At 45.8% G+C, this 17516-nt stretch overlaps 1 pseudogene; it reads right to left on the bottom strand.

Moving 5' to 3' along the window:
- The window catches only part of LOC110433694, an 88135-nt pseudogene continuing 82398 nt past the window's right edge, over nt 11780-17516 (bottom strand).

Genomic DNA, 17516 nt, shown 5'->3' with positions numbered 1-17516 from the left:
GAGAGTTGGCTATTGATGCAGACATTCTATCATGGGCTCAGCAACAGTGCCCGAGAGACCATGGATGCTGCAGCTGGAGGAGCATTCTTATCACTTACTATACCACAAGCCACAGCTCTTGTGGAGAAGATGGCGTCCAATCAAAGCTGGAATGAAGAGAGGACCCAGACACGCAAGAGAGGTGGAGGTATGCATCAGCTGAAGGAGGTAGACATGCTGTCTGCAAAGCTAGACCTGCTCATGAAGAAGCTCGATGATAAAGCTGGAGACAAGAAAGAAGTTATGCACATCTACGACTCTCACATGACTCGTGAGGAGTGTGGAGACACTGGACACTCAGGCAACCACTGCCCTGAGATACTTGAGGATGTGAACTACATCAACAACAACAACAACTACTACAACCGTCCTCAACAAAATCAAGGTTGGAATCAACAGAGGCCTAACTACTCAGGTAATTATCAAGGTAATAATTCTTACAAGAATAATAATAATTTTCCACCTTTGAGAGAGTTAGTGTCTAATCAAGGAAAGCTAATGGATAACCTATCTAAGAAATTGGCATCTAATGATAAAATGCTAGAAAATATAAATAATAGAATGGATAATTTCTCTACTGCCATCAAGAATCAAATTAGCTTTAATAAAATGATTGAATCTCAGTTAAATCAGATAGCTGCTGCTGTTCCTACTACTAACCCCGGTATACCATCACAACTGGAAGGATTAGAATCTGCAAATCTTGTAGACGTGTTTGATGCAGGTAATTGGAGTAACCCCGCCAATGAATTTTCTACTGACCGTCTGCCGGTCAAGAGATGCGATCCAGGACGCCCCGTCATCCCGATCTCCATCGGCATGGTGGACTTCCCAGAAGCACTCTGCGACTTTGGCTCCAGTGTCAACATTATACCCAGGGTACTCTATGAGAAATTCTTTACATATCCTTTATTAGAGACAACCATGTGTTTGCAGTTTGCAGATCAGACGATAACTTTTCCAAAAAGAATAGTGAGGAACCTTTGTGTCCGAGTTGGTACCTTGTATGCACCAGCAGACTTCGTAGTGGTAGAGACCGGAAATGATGAGAGAGCACCTATCATCCTAGGGAGGCCATTTTTGAACACCACGGGAGCTATCATCTATGCCAGTGCTGCTAAGATCAGTTTCTATGTCAAAGCGAAGAAGGAAACATTTTTCTTCAAAAACAAGACTACACAAATTCCAAATCAATCCAGACGTCAATCAAGGAAGAGGACCAACAGGAGGAACAGGAACAAGCAAGTGTGGACCGAGTCAGCTCAGATGGTCACTGTAGTCCATGGAGGCCAAGATCACCAACTTAAGTCACCGTGCTTGACCAAGAAGGACGACCCAGGAATGCCAAGCATTTACTGCTCCATAAATGAATACAACTTCTACAAGACAATTTGTGACACCGGATCGGGCGTCAACATAATGGCCGCAGTCACCTATCGGCTCTTGTTCGGGACCATGCCACTAAGACCAACATACATTCAGCTCCAGATGGCAGATCAGACATTTCGAGAAGTTCAAGGAATAGTATCTGATGTCCCAGTCAAAATAGACGATCATTTTGTCTACACAGACTTTCAAGTTGTTGACATGGGAGAAGACGAGTATGATCCACCCATCATCCTTGGAAGACCGTTCCTCAGCACCGTTAAAGCCATTATCTACATTGGAACCGGAGAAGTCCATATGCACTTCCCCTCAGAGAAGGTACGCTGTTATTTTACTGACCCTAACTATATCATTGAAGAATCTAAGCAGGTAAGAAAACGACGCAACCGCAACCAGAGGAGGCAGATCATTAAGGACGGATGGGCAGACTATGAAGGAGAAGTTGTAAGGTCAGAAGACGTAGAGTTTAAACAGAATTATCCAGAGGAGATTGAAGCACCGAGTCAGGTGTGGAAAATGAAGATAACTATACAAGAAGAGGAGGTGCTGTCGGAAGTACCGACTACGCCACCCAACGAACCTCAGGACGATTAAGAAATTGGAGAGTCCCGTTCGGAGGACTTAAAAACACCGAACGCCTTGCCAAGAGGTAAACTTGGTAGTTACCCTTTCCCTTTCAGTTATTTTAAATAGTTTACTTAGTTAAACATGCTCATACTGTCTTAAAAAGAAAATAAAAATGTGAAAAATAGTAAGCCCCATGTGAATAGACGAGTGGCATAAAACCCATACATACATTCACTGTGGTGGCATAAAAATAAAATAAATATTTTTCTGCTTTATAAAATAAAAATATAAAAACAGGGAGTAATAATTATTAAGGAGTCTCAAGATGATAAAGGCTACATATTTATGCTAACACTTAATCAGTTCCACAAGCTTTGTTGTCTATTTGAGCTCCACAGAATTTAAGAATCAAGAAGACTAGCAGACGGAGGACATTCTAATCGCTGTCAGAATGCTGCTTTCAAATACACCTATGCCACCTGCTAGCTACATCAAGAGAAATTACGTTAAAATTCAGCTTGGGGGAGAGCACCCCCATTTATCTCGATAAGTATTTCTATCTATCTATCTTTATATTTATATTATTTTAGAATATTAATACACATAAGCTATGGGAAAACCAAATAAAGATTTTATGCTTATATATATATTACTTAGTGTGTTTAATTAATAAATAAAGTGGCTATGCTAATCTGTATCTAATAAAACTTAAGCATGGATATGATAAATAGTTGCTCTGCCTAATTTGCACATTTTAAGTTCTCTCTCAAGTTTAGACATAACTGTTATAATTTAAAGCTTGCCCTAGACCTAAACTTGTGGGATGAAAACTTGATCTGAAGTCTAAGTTGTTAACGGATACGATATAGGAAGGTTGAGCTGCTGTTTATCTGTTCCTAGAGATGCTAGAATTCTGGAGAATTTATCTTTGAAAATCTTTAAAATGTTGCATGATGAGTTCCTGTATGATGAGAGCTTAAATTCCTACCACAGCCATATATACATGCTTGCTAGACTTTGAGCCACACATTTACTATTTACTGCTTATGAGCATTGAGTATGGTCAAGCTGTGTAGACCCTTAGGAGCTTGTCATGTGGTTAAATCAAGATTTCACTTGCACGTTCACTCATATATGCTACTTCTACTCCGGAAGTACCATCCACATACATCCACTCATTTCCATCTCCAGAACCACCTAAAAATATTCTACTCCTAATCCGGGAGAGAATAACCAAAAATATTTCTGTTTTCCCCTTGTGAAATAAATGCTCAAGTTATCTTGTTACTACCACTTGCTATATTATCTCAAGAGATGAATGCTCTAAAAAAAAGAGAGAGAGAAGAATAATACGAGGAAATAAAAAGGAGCAAGTGCTCGGAACCTCGAAAGAAAAGAAAAAGTGAGACGAGAGGTAAAAATGGACAAGTGTCCGACAGTAGAATTAGGGGTGCAAGATACCCACCTGAGAGAAAAGAAAAAGAAGAGCATCTCATTCTCCTCATAAAGTTTCAAAAGCAAGGAAGGTATGTATCCCCTCAGAAGAGCAAAGTAGAATTAGACTTTCACCACCATTGTTTTCACCATTGTTTTCACCATTGTTATCACCATCATCACCATATACCATTCATTCGCCACACATGCACATCTTGGTTAAACTTATTGACTTGTTACTTTGGATCCATGGTTTGACTATGCAATACATGTCTTGTAAGTATGTATACTTTATCTCCCACCTATGAGCTCTAGATATTAAAGCCTTATTAGAGTAGGATGAGAGAGAAGGCAATGTTACTATGCCTCATACCACAAATACCACATATCTTGAGAGAAGGCATATACCATCAATGCCTTGGTAAGGATCCAAAAATACCACAAAAGAGAGACCTGAGAGAATCATACAAGGAATTCTGAGTTTTATTTGAAAATCTGCAAAAATCCTAGAGCTATAGCTGATCAAGAATAAGAGACATGGCACTTGGCTAGACTGTTCTATCTTTTAACCACTCAAGACAGAAGTGACAGTTACAAGTCCCATAGTGAAGGTAAAGTAAGTACGTTTTAAGTCTTGACAGTTTACTCTAACTCAAAGATGAGATCTTATTTAAGAGCATGTGTACCGTCAAATTTTTAAAGATATTGCAGCAACTTCTGATCCATAGCTGAGTCTATCCTTGCTCAGGGACGAGCAAGAGGTAAGCTTGGGGGAGTTTGTTGACGGTCCTTAAGTATCAAATTTAATTATCAAATAAATAAAGAAAAGGATCCAAATGAAATAAAGATCTAGACTTAGGGTTTTATCTGACAGAATTCCACGAGTTTTGGTGTTTGTCTATTTCTGCAGGGGGTTATCAGGAAATATGGAAGAAAGGCCCACATGTTAGGATTACGTAAAGATATTAACGTGCTGCGTAATTATCTTACATCTAGAAGACTCCAGAAGCCACGAGACCGAAGCGGAGGCGAATCGGGGCCAGAGACAGGGCGCCCGCCCTGTCCAACTGGGCGCCCGCCCTGCCCCTAAGTCCAATCAGGACTCTGCTTTGCGGGAAGTCTCCACCGACCTAAAGGATGAATCTAAACCATACAATCTATGTCGGTTTGATCCAAGGGCCCATATTCACTTGAAGGGACTATAAAACCAGACCCCCTGGCCCCTGGAGGAGAGAGCCTCTCAACCCTAATTCATTGTTCAATCAAGGGAGAAGAAGCCTCTGATCAAGATTAGAGCCACCACATCAATTAGATATCTAGATTAGCATAGCTACATAGGATTAGAACTAGAAGGAGTCAATCTTCGATTGGTTTCCGGATCTGTCAGGAGGATTCTTGGTAATTCTCTAATTGTGCTTCTAATTGCTTTCTAATTATCTTTGTTCTTCAATATTATGAATATGACTTTGTTCTACTTCAATATATTGCTTATGACTTTGCTCTATTTGCTTATATTCAAGATTATATTGTTCTTAGTTTATCATAGTTATGTACTTGGCTTAGTTAGATACGATCTATATACATGCTTAGGATCGTATAGCGTTTATCCATCGGATCCATGGGTAAATGATAGATATTGTGTAGGCGTGGTGCTTATACCGTATTTATCTGCGATTGTACCCAATATGCCAGATCGTGGGGTAGTTCGTGATAGTGACAGCTTCATTGATTCTTATATAGTCCCCCTCTCGTGTATTGGGCTGGCAGAGCAACATTATTACAGGGGAGTGATTGCTATGTTTCTCATATTCCTTGCTAATATCACTATGCATGGGCGTAGTCTTGTCTCGCAATGATTGCTAAGTATGTTTGCACTAACTATGATATGCTAGACTATATAGTTAAGAATAACTTAGGGAATATTCTTGTAGTTCGTTCTAATACCATGCTAATGACTTTCTAGAGTATCTAATTGAGGTGCTTATCATATTTATTATGTGGCTAGATCAGATTAGTTATCCTTGTCACTATTATCATTTCATATATCTATTATGTGACACTTATCCCTGTATGAAGAGTTAGATATAATGTTCTCAATTATACATGCAATGATAGATGCTCAATCTCATATTTTATTCTGTAATCAATAGTGATGATTGACTGATCCCTTCCCAGTGGTAAAAATATAAATAACGATACCTGGAATACTTCCCAGTTAAATTGCTACATCGGTATTAATCTGTGCGCTTGCAGATCCCATTCATTATTTATTTAGAAGAGCAATTGCATATTTCAATACCGCGTCTCTCATGTCATGCTGGGGATGACAACTTGGCTTAAGTGGTATGAGGGATAGGTTTGGCATTTTTGGCACCGTTGCTAGATTTAGAACTTAGTCTACTTTTGGTAATGATGTTAAGAATACCCAACAAAATACACATGTGACATGTTTACTGTTGAACCTTGCTCCGATGCTAGCTGTCACGGAACCGTCCAAATTATAAGAGCACAAGTACAAAAACAATCGCCGAAGTGATCAATTTATCATACTTGAGCCCATATAATTCCGGTAGTCCATCAAAATCACGAGGGATTTCAAACCAACCAACATACAAGCCAAGATCGTAGTGATTCAACATAACAAGTCACACGTTACATGCATTTCACGAGTAGTTCAAGTATATCGGAGTTCGATAAGATTATTACAACTCAAGTTTACAAATAGCGGAAGCAAAGTAATTTGAAACCAATATCACTTTTATTTCAAATACATGCCAGTACCATGGTCCATTCCAACAAAAGCATCATAGATGAGGTAAGTAGGAAGGATCATGCCCATGATCTTACTCCTTCCCTAAAGCAGGAGTCATCCAAATCTTGCAGTAGCTATGATACATCACAACCTGCAACAAGTGGGAATAAACCCTGAGTACGAGAATGTACTCAGCTAGACTTACCCGTCATAAACCAGAAATAAATGACACCAAGGAGTATGCAAGGCTGATATATAAGTGGAGCTTGTTGGACAACATTTTGCATAAAAAGCTTAAGTATAAAGAGTTAAACCTTTCTTATTTAGCATCCATTTAATTCTCATTAACCTATCAACTAGATTAGCACCTGTACTATAGCAATCACTTGATTAATATCAATCAATAATAACCATATCAGGTTTGTCAAGGCCATCATCATCATCATCATCATCATAGAACCAGTAAGTTATTTAGTGAATGCTACGTTTGCCGCTGCTCTGTCAAGTTCTCACTATCCGGGAGAGACGGCGATTCGAATCGATTCCTATCCAGCTGGAGGGGTATTCCTAGCACTCACCCAAGCATCCCCCGTCGGAGAGCCAACGGGTCACCTTTGGTACGACTCAGGAATCGCGGTTCCGATCAGCGCCGCACTCCCAGGGCTACCACTCTGCCAGGGAGGTCAGGAAATTTAACTCACCTGCCTTTGGACTTACGCCAATGGTCCCCCGCACACCGCACTTCCGCCGGTAGTGCGCACTTTATACTTGCCGGTCTTCCGACCTGAGTCATACTACTAGGCTTCGCGGTCGGAACGACTTATCCGGCCAACTAAGTGTTAGGCATGCGTTCAACATGACAAGAGGACGTACAACGATCGGTCCTTAATCGACACAGATGGGGATAGATCCACACCCAAGACCTCCATGTCTTGTTGCGTCACTATCATCATCCCGCCCGGTCTCCTTTCATATTATTAACACATGGTTCTTTTCCACGATAGCAAATATAGCCAACCGTGATCTGGAATCCACCTATATCCTGCACGTGACAGGAAATCACCTGGCTTCTACCGAGCTAAGCATGGCTAAGCATAGACGTGATCCTGACTAATTAGGATTCAGGTTATATATATACTGGACAAGGAAGGGTATATATATGCAGCAAGGGTTTCATCCAACTCCTATACTTAATGCAACAATACATATATAACATATATATACTCATTCACTTTCAAAAAGTAGGAGGCTTATAATGCTCCGGGGCTTGCCTGGAATGTGACACCGAGTCAGATTAGTTAGCTTGCTCCGTCTTGGTGACATCTAAGATCATAACACTTGCTTAATCATTCCATCTACGGGATGATCCACCATCACGTCCTTCACGTGGTTCATCTAGCGTACCTAGATGACATGCAAGATGCAAGTGCATGAACACATGTTTCATAGGATCACATAACACTAATTAACGCCACCAAGACATGAGTCACTTAAAACCACACACAATGTAAGTTAATCAAGCATTCATGCATTTTTAGCAATTCTGGACATACATGCAACAGTTGAGTAAATAAATCATAACCAGAGTTCTACAGACCCAAAATCCATGCAACAAGACATTATGGAAAGCTTATAAAATTATATACAATTCATATTTAATCATCTTAGCATGATTAGAAAGTTACCTAAGTCAAACATACATATTTACAGAATCTGGTCCAGGAATTCCAGAGAACAAGCATTTTGACAGATAAACTTTATACCCTTATAACTCACAAACCATTTATCCAAATGATATGAAACTCTAACACAAGCGAGATGAAAGAGTTATCTACAACTTTTGTATAGACAAGTTTCACAGCAAACATAATTTATACAATGGAATTAATTGCACAATCAGGACTGCGCATGTTGCCCCAAACAGTAGGGTACAATTATAGGCAGGAAAACTGATAGGAACTTCAAACAAGCATAACTGGAGTTGTAGCCCTCCAACAAACATGATTTTTAACTTCACAGAAAGCTTATAAAGTTACCTACAACTTTCTTATTCTCATATAAAGATGATTTCATAGTTAACAAGATCAATTAACCCCATGAAGACATCTCTGTTCAAAGCATAGACAGGACATACCATGCCACATTAAACAGATATAACATCATTTTCACATGTCCACAAATTATGATTATGGACTCTCTAGAAATCTTACTAAATTGTGAACAACTTTGTTATAAACATCAAGAGCACATTCTATCACTAAAAATATCACACATAGCAATATACCAAGCAAACAACTATAAAAGCAATCTATCATTTTTAGGACAGCCCACAACAGCTTCTTGTTTAAATCATAACAGGAGTTACATAACTCCAAAAGACATGAAAGAAGACATTCTGGAAAGCTTAAGAAATTATTTACATTTGATATTTAGACATCAAAGCATGATTCTCAACTTAAGCTGGCCGAAATATTAGGATTACTGAATCAGGTCCTAACAGGACAGAGAGCAACCATTTCTGAAATTCAACTTTGAACAGACATAACTCACAAACCACAAGGCCAAATACTACCAAATTTTAACAGAAGCTATATAAATGAATTATCTACAACTTTTCTATATACAAGACTCCCAGAAAACATCATTTACGTATTGTAATCCAAATAGTTGCAAAAACTGTTTAGAAACAACAATTGCAAGCAATTAATTATTAACTTATGTTTCAAACATGCATTTGAGCAAAACCATTGTTACCAACAGTTTGCACATATCTAAAGAACACCAGAAAACATAGTGGTCATTACCAAATAAATTTATTTAATGCATTTCTTAATTTATTTGGATAATAAGGTGAATTAAAGAACATATAACAAAAGTGCTCAATAACTTCCACCAACATTACAGTAGCTTCTAAACACTATCCATAGCCCACTGTATAAATTTCACTGCATTTGAATAAAGATATCAACATCTATGAAAATGACAAATTTCTATTGCAATTAACCATGTGAGAACAAGATAAATCTAAAACTCACATTTTCTTTAAACACATGACCATAATATATATCAACATGATACAACAATATCACATAATGGTAGTGGAACAACATTTTCTATTTTTACATTTTAATTTATAATTATAAACTATTTATCAAGCCCTAAGAAAGTTAAATTAATAACTCATTTATACTGCACTCAAAAATCCTAAAACTTTTACCAGACATCAATCATCACATGAATACCAAGCCACAAAAGGTTCACTTCAATTGGAGCTCTACAGCAGCAGTTATACAAATAAACAAACTCAACTAGTATTAAAAACCTAGCTGCAAAAATCATTTTCCACAGCTAAAACTTTAACCTAAAACATGGCATATTATAGATCAACTGCAAAAAGAATTTCATAAGGATTCCAAAAAGTCTACATTTGCTAATTTACGATTTTTCTATGATTTTATATTGATTTTCAAAGTTCCAGCATTTCTCCAAAACAAATAGGTCCTCGAAGCACTATTCATCTGAGTCATGAGTTCTACAGAAAACCCCCTGGATTTTGTCCAATTTGCCCCCGTGGTCCTTGGTCGCGAGGAAAACAGAGGACCTCGCCGGAGCTCCCTGTTCCGGCCGGCTGAGGCCTCGTCGGCGGCGATGGAGGGGTGGGGAAGCACCAGGAGGTCACCGCACACCCGCTGGTCGCCTTGGATGGCCGGGAGAGGGCCCGTGGCGGCTTGGCCACGTGCACACGTCGGCGACGGCGGCGGTGGCCGGTGATCGGCTGCTCCGGCGGTCTTCCACCTCGGCCGAGGGGCGCTGGTTATAGAGGAGGAAGAGGCGGAGGCGGTGGTGATGCTGGCTGAGCGTGGGAGCGCTTGGATGAGAAGGAACAGCGGCGGCCATGGAGCTCCAGGAGCTCAGCCATGGCCATGGCCGACATGCTCCCGTCCCTGCGGTGGAGAGCGAAGGAAGGGGCGAGGAAGTGGATGGGGATGTCCGCCAGCGACCCAGCAGTCCAAAACACGACGAGGAGACGGCAGGGGCGCGTGGCATGGAGGTGGGACGTGCTGCCCTTGCATGACGACCACGTCGGCATTCTGTCGAATACGTGGCGCGCGTCGGAGTACACAGAGTGGGACGTGAATTTGGACCCTTTCTGGGCCGAATTTGGACATGGGCCGAAAATGAAGTTTGCCAAGCTCGGCCTGCTCTCCAACTTTGATTAAGAGTGCAAAGCCATTAGAGTTATAGATTAGTAGATAATTTGATGCCAACCTTTGAGTGTCAATGAATTGATAGTGATTAGCAAAACTCGAAATTGATGACCAAAACAAAATCAAACTGGTGTCACCTTTTGGCATGTTCTAGCCCACAATATGTACTCCAACTTTTATTTTGGTACCCAAGCAAGTTGTTCATAAGAATTAGGAGAACGCGGGATGCCAACATGACGAACTGAAATTCCAGACTTAGAAATCCGAAATGCTGGAATTTACAGCAGATTCGATCTTGTGACTATTATTTGACAGGCTTCGAAGATGATTCGGACTTGGACACTTTAACAAAGTTTGTAGCATACAAACTATACTACATATTTTATTAAAGGACCTTATACTGTTCCTGCCTGGTTAGTAAGATACAAGGCTCCCAACTAGGGTACCCGAACCTGAGCACCTTGAGGACTTAGCCAAATTTTCTGAGATCCAAAACAACACTGCATTGAATCTTGTGAGCTTAATTTCACTAGGATAGGTACCAAACTGGCTCTTGACCTTTAAATAAAGTTTGTTCTACAGAAGCAAAACTACAACTTTTATTTAAGGTCCAACCTCATAACTGGTACTGAAGTCAAACTTTCACTTTGGTCAATGTATCAACTTGATAAAGCTCAAACTAGGATTTTAGAGCAAATAAAGCATTTTCTTGGCACAAGCTCAACATGAACCCTTCATGACTTTTGTTGTAGAGTCGATATAGAGTCATTTGGTCAAGATTGCAAGGTTAGGTTAGTAACCTAAGGTTCCGTTTACTTGATAAGGTCATTCCAACAAGCATGTAACTTATCCTTTCATTTGACCTTTTGAATCCAAACTTCATAAAACTTTTTGAGTAATCAACCTAGGTAGAGATGGAGATGATACACATGAAAGAAGCACCATCAGCACCCACAAGCTTTATTATGCAGGATCATCAAGCATTCACTTGTCGCCACATCAAAGTATGTTTCATACTATCATATATGGACAAATGATGCTTATGCTCATGAAATGTAAGTGCCAAAACGCAAGACAAACACCTGGGGTGTTACATCTACGTCGTCGATCAAGGCGTGGAGCCTCTCCTCGTTCTCCGCGTCAGTCTTGGAGATGTCGGTGACAAAACCATGAGACACCACCTCCATATCATAGGAAAAGCCTGAGCAGACAACTGCCATTGCCCGCTTTACCCCGATATGGAGAGCGTCCCGCACCCGATCCCTCAGCGTCGCGCCTAAATAGCACAGCTGATCGACCAGCGCGTCGCCTCGAGCTTCCTCCTTCGACTCGTCCATGGGCTCGACCTCCCAAGAGGTCGAGAGATCGCTTATCACCGTCCGCAGTCGACGGTTCAAAGCAACCACCCCGTCAAGCTGGGCCTTGGCGGTACGAGCCTCGACTTGGGCGGCCAAGAGCTCGTCTTTAAACCCTGAAAAGGCCAACGCAAAAAACTTTAGATAAAATGAAACACACCTCGAAAAGAAAACCCGATAGTAGAAACGTACCGCGGATGCTCTCCTCCAAAGCCGTGTTTTCGCCAACCATGTTAGTGTTGGCCCTCTCAACCTCCCTGTTGGAGCGTGCCTGCTCGGTGTTGGCGACACGTAGATCCTCGATCGCCTTGCCGGCCTGTGCGACGACTCCTTCCTTCTCTAGCAGCGCCCTCTTTAGATGATCGACGTCGTCAGAGAGGCTGCGGGATCGAGCCCGCTCCGCCTCGAGGTCTTCGAGGGCCTTCTTCTTTGCTTCCTCCGTGACGCTCCTGGCAATCCCGCAGTTCACACACTCCACCTTCATCCTCTGGAAGGATTCTCGGATGGAGTCCAGGTCAGTCTTGAGGAGACCCTTCTCCTTGTCCAGGTCAGCAATGGCGTTATTGTAGGACAGGGCCTCCTCCCAGGCTTTGGACATGTTGGGTATTTTAAACGCAAACAGAAAAATCCGCAAGCGCACGGATACCGATGTAGCTTTCACCCGGGAGTATTCCAGAGTATCGATTTTCCACAGAGAACGTGAGTGTACTAATTAAGAATCAAGATCGCCCAAGGATAACTATATAATTATTTTTGGTGGGAAGAGAGGAAGTTTCCTGAGAGTTCTCTATTTGATCTAAGAATCAAGAATTACTTTAAGATTATCTATATCGGGACATCAGAGCACTAACCACAGAAAGAGATGAGAAGGGGGCTAGGAAGGTCTGACTACGGTCCTACAAACACCGACCCGAACGTGGTGGAATACGTCGACCGTTAGGGCTGTCACTACCCTAAGGCTACCACAACAATCCGCAGGATTGGGTGCAATTCCAGGTAATTGCAAGCTAAACACCACGTCTAATCTATTAATTACTACTCTAGCGTTATAAAGACTAGAGCACTTGATGCAAGCGGGAATCCAATAAATAACTTGAATGTAAATAAAAGTAATTAAAGAACTCAGAAATTATGAATTGAAGAACCTGGAGAACGATGAAGGACGAAGCAGTTGCTGCAAAAGTATAATGTTGAGGAAGATCCGACAAATCCGGCTCCTCCTCCGCTCTCCTCTTCTCTCTCCCTATTTTCTAGATTACAACTAGAACTAACTAGAACTAGAACTAGAGGAACTAGAACTAGAACTAGATGAACTAGAACTAGATCTAGATGAACTAGAGGTAGAACTAGAAGAATTAGAGGGATCCTCTCTACTTGGATGAAGAATTGAAACCCTAGCTTTGATTCTGTAGAAGAGGTATGATCTCCAGGGGCCAGGGGGGTCTGGTTTTATAGTCCCTTCAAGTGAATCTGGGCCGTCGGATCAAACCGACATTGATCGTGTGGTTTTCCTTGAAGTATTAGGTCGGTGCAGCATGATCCCCGAACTTCACCCTGATTGGTCCAGGGGGGAGGGCGGGCGCCCAGTAAGGGAGGGCGGGCGCCCAGTGCCCGGCTCCGTTACATCTCCCGTTCGTTCCCGTGGGTTCTGGAGTCTTCTAGATGGTAGAAAATTGCGCGGCACGTTAATATCTCTATGTAAACCCGACGTGTGGGCCTTTCTTCCTTATTTCCTGATAACCCCCTGCAGAAATAGACAAACACCAAAACTCTTGGAATTCTGTCAGATAAAACCCTAAGTCTAGGTGTTGATTGTATTTGGATCCTTTTCTATGATTAGTTGATGGTTAAATGTGAGCATTAAGGACCGTCAGCAGGACGCGGCCTCCTCGACCGTCAGAGCCCGCTCCCTCAGCAGCACAGCCTCTTCCACAGCCTTCCTTGAGGCCTCTCAAGCCTCGGCCAGGGCAGCCTCCATCTCCTTCTTCTCCTCATCGAGCGCCAAGAGCTCTTTATAAGCCTTGAGGAGTTTCTCCTGTGACTCCAGGAGTTGGTCCTTGAGGATGGGGAGCTGCTCCCAGCTGCCTCTCGTGGCGTGGATGAAGCTCGACTTGATACGGGAGCTCTCTTTTAGGTCCTGCGAGCCGATAGTCGAGCAGTTAGCACAAAAAACCAAATGCTCTATAAGGATTAAGGGCTAAAAAACACTTACAAAGTAAGCCAGTGTGAGCCCGTTGTTAACCACATCAGACAGGAGCCCCACCGTGTGCTTCATCCGTAGGCGAAGCTCCTCGACGTGCTCCCACTTCTCCGCCTCCTTCCGGTCGTCCAAAAAGATGTTGGGTTTGGACGGGTCGGTGGAAGCCTGGATGCGGATCCGGTCAGCACACCAGTTCTCCATCTCCTGGTCGGCGCGCGCCTTGACGCCTCGGATGAGCTCCTCGATGGTTTCGAGAGAACCCCCGTGGCGCAGGAACAGGTCGACGAGAGAGGGGAACCGCCCGTCGTCATCCACCGTCTTCCACGTCCTAGTCTTGCTCCCACCACTGCCTTCCGACGTCCCGATCTCATCTTCCTCGGAGGGGACGCGCTCCTCCCACGATCGACGCCCCCGGAGGAACCCCAGCGCGATCCCGTCGATACCGTAGATCGTCCTCCTGATCTCAGAATCAGAGTCAGTGGGAGTGCGCATCATGCAGGCGAGCGCCACTACACCGTCCGCCCGCCCTGACTCTGCTGGGATCGCGGTAGGGACCCCCGGACGGAGCCACGCCGGGGTCGGAGGACCAAAAGCCGGCAGGCCCTCCTCCTGGTTTCCAGGCTCCTGCGGCGCTACCGGCTCCGGTTGGGGCGGATCAAGCGGCTCCGCAAGCTGCGGGCCACCCTGCTGCTGCTGCTCTTGGAGCTCCTGTCGACGTTCCTGCTCCTGCGGCCCCTGTCGACGTTCCTGCTCGTGCTCCTCCTCTTTCTTCCTCTGCTCCTCAATAGAGCGAAGCCTGGCGGGCCAGGGCGTCCTTCTCGCGGTGGGAGAGGCCTCGACCTCCTCATCCATAGGGCGGGCATCCCTCGAAGACCCGTCGCCGCCATACCCGTCACTTATAGTGATCGGATCCGCCTCAACCCCCGATCGGGGAGGCTCGGGGGCTCCCTCCTGCACTTGGAGCTGAGGCGCCTCGGCTTGTTTTGGTGACGACGGGGCAGACTCACCCACCATGGGACGAGGCGGGGCACTCTCGGTACCAGTCAGTGGTTGAGGGTCGGAGGAGCCTATAAAACGCAAAACAAAGGTCAGCCATTATGGCTGTCGACGTAAGAACAACACGAATCCCATAAACAAGCTACTAACCCGAGTCCTTGGAGGCCGCTCCCACCTTAAGCCTTTTTGCCATTGAAGGCTGGGCCTGCTCAAGCGTCCGCTTCAACCTGAGGATAGGGAAACAGGCATAAGGGAGACCGTTATACGAGAAAACGCAATGAAACAGGAGAATGAGAATCACAGCGTCGAAGAACTTACCCCACAGGGAAAACAGCTCGCCTGCCGGTACCTTGACCGGTGGGCCTTGAGCCACCCCACGTCAAGGCCCGAGGCCCCTCACGGGCAGGCGCAGGTCTTGGCCCAGCGTCTCCCGCCTGGCGAGCGCCGGGGCTAGCGCTCCTGCGGCCAGTCTCTCCCTTCTCGGAGGCCGCGGCGCGGCCACGGGTCAACGGCCCCGTCGCCTGGGGCTTAGCCTGGCCATCCGCCTTTGGTGCAGGGGGAGGTTGGGGCGTGGGGCGGCCCGACTTGGCGTGGGCGCGGGAGGGGTGTCAGCACGGGGGCGGTGAGATCCGCCTGGCCCCTCCTTTGGCGTTCCCGTCCGCGGGGTGTCGACGTCGCCTCGAGGCGGACCCTCGAGGATCCGGTCGAGGCAAGACTCCATCCCCTCGGAATCGTCGCTGTCGTCATCGCCGTCCCCGCCATCATCCTCACTGGGGGATTCTTCTTCAGGCTCCCCCCTCTGCCTGGACTTGGCTCGACGCGCCTCCAGCGATTGGCGGTCGAGAATGTTCTTTTTCTTCTCTTTCATCTCTGAGTCCTTGACGGACTTCAGTTTCTCAGCGGACTGGCGCCTCTTGTCACGGTCGACCTCATCCTCCTTTACTGGAGGCCTCGAGGACCCGACATCAATCTGTCCCTGCCAGAACAAAGGCAAGCTTAAAAAGGGATCGAAAGAAATCCAAAATCAAAGCCATATACAATAAAGGAACGTACCAAGTCGATCGAACCCGCATCGGGCCTCATGGGGAAGCCATTGACGTGCTCCGGCTTGAACTCATCGGCAACAGCCGCCCTAACCCGGGCCGCGACTTCATCGTCCGCCAGAGCCTCGTTGGACATTCGGCACGCCTCGAGGTCCCGGGACGAAGCGCCGGGTCTCATCTCATCCATCCTAAGCGACCGAGACATCAGCGGGTGAACTCTCCGATGATAGACGGTCGAGAGGACGAGAGCGGCAGATAGGCCCTCCAAGCGTAGCTTCTTCAGGGCGTCGAGGAGGGGATCGAGCCACGACTGGTGGACTTGGACGACGCCGTACGTCCAGTTCTCCGGGCACTCCGTGATCAGGCGGCCGGTGTAGGCAGGGAGAAGACCGTCGTCGTTCCGCAGATAGAACCACTGGGAGTCCCATCCGGCGTGGTTCGACGATAACCCCACCGGGATATACTCGTGTGGCCTCTCCGTCTTCCCCGTCTTCAGCACCAGGTTCAGGCACCCGGCCCGCACGGGCTTCCTCACTCCGGCGGCTCCAGCGGGGGCGTTGAAAAGCTCGCCCCTGTAGAGGTGGAGCCACAGCTCCCAGTGGGGCATCATCCCCAAATAACCCTCACACACCGCGGCAAAGATCGCCGCGACGGTGATGGCATTTGGGGAGAAGTACTGAAGCTCCACCCCATAATGGTGGCAGAGCGCCCGCATGAAGCGGCTCGGAGGAGCGCCCAGGCTGTGGCGGTGGAACTTGGCGAACGAAACCACGTAGCCCTTGGGCGGTTTGGGCTCCCTATGGTTCGCTGGCGGTGCGATCCACTCCGGCGACGACAGCGATGTGCGGTGGCGCAGGAGACCCTCCCTCTCAAGCTCCAGCAATCGGCGTTCCGTCATCGATGACGGGCGCCAGTCGTCGGCGGCGACGAGTCTCACAGGCATCTTGGACGGAAGGAGGGCGGATTCGCTACTGTTGGGGGGGGGGCGTGCGCGCGTGAGATGGCAAGAGAGCTAAGATGGCGAGAGGGCTAAGGCAAGAATGAAGACAGAAGGCGGAAGGGGGAACGGCGGCGATGCCACGGGATATTTATAGGCAGCAAACCCACCAACGGACAGATTCGATAAATGAGGTAACTCCACCCATAAATGCGCCGCCTAACGGTCTTTTTCCTCCTCACAGACAGGGCGCTCCGAATTCTATGCCGGTACAGTGTCGCAACGGCTCCTGCTTGAAAAACGCGCCCAACGGGCAGAAAGGCGAACCGCCACGGCCTCTTCCTTCCCTTGAAAGCCAAGGTACGCACCCACGAAAGCCACGAGAGGTCGCAGGGTGACCCACCGAAAGGGTTCGACAGCCGATCTCGAGCACCAGATTCAGGGATGCCCAGCGAGTGGTCGAAAATCGAGGCCCACCTCGAGAACTCGCTAGGGATGTCCGAGGTAGGATCGAGACAGTCGAGAGGAATCCCCCCGACGGGAGGCATCGAGCCACTAGACTCTATCGAACGAGACCAGCATCCCCGACCACGTCGACC

Source organism: Sorghum bicolor, chromosome 3 (genome assembly GCF_000003195.3).
Source record: "Sorghum bicolor cultivar BTx623 chromosome 3, Sorghum_bicolor_NCBIv3, whole genome shotgun sequence".
Taxonomy (NCBI): domain Eukaryota; kingdom Viridiplantae; phylum Streptophyta; class Magnoliopsida; order Poales; family Poaceae; genus Sorghum; species Sorghum bicolor.
Note: the sequence above shows the minus strand (reverse complement) of the source record. Positions and strands in the feature narration are given on the sequence as shown.